The sequence below is a fragment of the Etheostoma spectabile genome, chromosome 3, assembly GCF_008692095.1.
Source record: "Etheostoma spectabile isolate EspeVRDwgs_2016 chromosome 3, UIUC_Espe_1.0, whole genome shotgun sequence".
Classification (NCBI taxonomy): Eukaryota; Metazoa; Chordata; class Actinopteri; order Perciformes; family Percidae; genus Etheostoma; species Etheostoma spectabile.
Window position 1 is genome coordinate 8131044 of NC_045735.1, and position 2758 is coordinate 8133801.

The 2758-nt window shown below is 39.7% G+C and overlaps 1 protein-coding gene and 1 long non-coding RNA gene across 3 annotated transcripts in view; one reads left to right on the plus strand and one right to left on the minus strand.

The window, feature by feature from the left end:
* Window positions 1-2758, minus strand: part of lsamp (limbic system associated membrane protein) — a 713356-nt gene that overhangs the window by 427471 nt on the left and 283127 nt on the right. The window lies entirely within an intron of this gene.
* Window positions 1-2758, plus strand: part of LOC116671754 (uncharacterized) — a 32264-nt gene that overhangs the window by 13197 nt on the left and 16309 nt on the right. The window contains exon 3 of the long non-coding RNA XR_004327344.1: window positions 294-299. This is a non-coding gene — a long non-coding RNA (uncharacterized LOC116671754). The remainder of the gene's footprint in view (window positions 1-293; window positions 300-2758) is intronic.

Consider the following 2758-nt stretch of genomic DNA (forward strand, 5'->3'; position numbering starts at 1 on the left):
CATTGAATGAGAAGGTGTGTCCAAACTTTTGGCCTTTACTGTGTGTGTGTATATTTATATATATAAAATCAAATAAGAAAAACTCATTTTTTTAAGTTTGACTACTTTATATTTCATAATTACATGGTCCACTGTGTTTGTGATTGGTATTGATTACTTAGAAGTGGCTCCCTACTGGACCAGAACAGCAGCCACGTTTTAAACTGTAACAACGTAATTCCACCTTTAGGATGATAGACTTGTTGGAGAGTAAACATGGTTCAAGAAAGTTATGTTAACAAGAAACTATACAGTATCTGGTGATTGAGTATATTTTCATAATCCTGGAGGACTCATATGTACATGTATGATTCATAGACATCTATAGTTGACTTTTAACAGATTTGTAGCCAGAAGTTTTACTTTTTTATTTTGGTACAGAAAAAAAATTATTCAAATGTCTCATTCTCCAAATGGCAACAATTAGCTGAGAATACGGGAGATATGCACACAATACAAAAAATAGTGTTCCTTATTCTGCTGGCCTTTATGAAACTGCATCAAAATCTACAAAAATGAGTTCCTTTCTTTTATAAAAGCCACCATCAAAAATGAAGTGTCCGCATGTGTTGGTGAAATGATGCCTCTGGGGAGCTAGAAAATAAAGGCTTACTCATCGTATTCGATCAACAAAACACAGGAGACTGTGAGTGGTTGTAATCGTCTGATGGTAGTGTGAGGGAAATTTTAAATGCAGAGCAGTAAAATAATATTAAATGAGAAGGTGGAAAACATTTAGGAGAGAGAAGTTATGCATGAGGCAGGGGTGACAAAAGCATTGACAGCACTATCTATCCTTGCTTCTCACTTCCTCTTCCCCTCATCTAGAGTTGCCAGACTCTCAGCAGTAATCATATCCACAGTGCCAGGTTGTCATTTTAAACCCCCATCACTGCCCGTGACAGGTATATTTGTATCTTTACCTTGGGGACAGATTATGGCTCTTTGCTCCCCCAGTTTCCATCCTGGCCACTCCTATTGCGGCAGGCTGCTCCTTGTCCTATGTCATGGCTTGAGGCTGCTAATGCCATTCATTAGCTTTAATAGTGAGAATCATTATGCCAGCCAACTGAGTAACCTCTGGCAATATGGCCGTTTGTGTAGCTGTGTAGGTGTGTAATCTTGGCTGTAGACTGTGTTGTGTTTGTGTTTCTCTCTCCTGGCCTCCTGCCTGCTGTCTCTCTTCATGTCTTTATGGGTCAAATTCACGCCTGGAGCCTCTGACACTGTCAGCATGACACATCGCAACACCCTGATGTCATACAACCTGTATAGAGTGAACCTCGGGTGGTACACATAGCATGTCTATAAACCTGTCACTTCTTCTAGTCAGATATTTGCTCTCAGCTACTCACCACTGGGTCACAGACAATTGAAATGTGATTTCCAGACACAAAATTTCAAAACTAATACAATGATATACAGCTTTTTCTTTGATGAGAATGGATAACGTCATTTGAGGACATAATATTGAGCAAGATAGCTGAAAATTTGCATCAAAATCTGACTATAAAGAGATGTAATGTGACATTTCAAAGAGTTAAAGTGAAAGAAAAAAATCCATTTGCATAATATGAATCACAACAGAAATAACTGAGTTGTATGAATTCCCAGTCCTCTTTTAAAATACAGCAGATAAAATAGATAAAACCAGAAGCCTTTACTATACGTTTCAGCATTTTCACTCCACATTGCTAAAGCAGCTGTACAGTATGTAAAGCCCTCAGGCTGCTGGAAGCTGCCGATGAGTCAGGAACAATAGGGTGCTGGATGTCTCTCAGTGTGTGTTTGCATTTCACACTAAGCTGTTTCATCTCCTCGCATCCCTACATTGTTAGTGTAACCTCTACCTCCCACAATCCCTCTTTTTACCCCTGCTCTCTCTCTCCATTAGGGAGCTGGCAGCTCTGATCAGGTGGTGCTGTGCTTGACTCATTTCCTGTGGGAATCAATGGCCACATTTAATCAAATGGCTGGAAGCTAATGGCTTTAGGGGGTCGGGGCGGGGCAAAATGTGCCCGTACTCTGGTCAGTATCAGATAGAAACAATGGCTGAGCATGGACGTACGTACCCACTACCAGAGTATTCACAACTGGTAACAAATGCCTTTTTAGATTCACATAGGAAATGGATGGTACAATATCCCTGGAATTAATGGAACTAACTAGACTTGAAGTCAAAGCCAAACTTTTGTACTATTAAAGCCCATTTAATACTGTTTTTTGAGCTTCTAGGCGACCATTTCATATTTGCTTCAGCAAGTCTACTTACTATTGGATAATTATAAGTAGTCCCGCCTGTTCTCATGAACCATTTGTCCAAACAGCTATGATATATATATTAAGCACTGTAAGTTGTAAGCATTCCATGTTTTTTTATGCTGTGTTCACTACATTGATGGCCGCCAAGAGAGGAGGTCGGGTGGATAGGTTGGCGTCAACAAACAGGATTTTTACAAGCGGCTTAAAACAACTATCATATCATGTTCATACATTTTCGTACGATATCATACGGACCCGTTCCTGAGAATGCGTTGAAGTAGTTTCAATACGTTTACCTTACACAGTATTTACATGTTGCCCTACTGTTATTTCAATTCAATTAGATTTGAGAACAAAATGCTAACTACATGTATGAAGTCTAAACCCAGACAGTTGCAGCTACACCGGTTTAACCCTCATGTTGTCCTCGGGTCAAATGGACCCGTTTTCCTATATC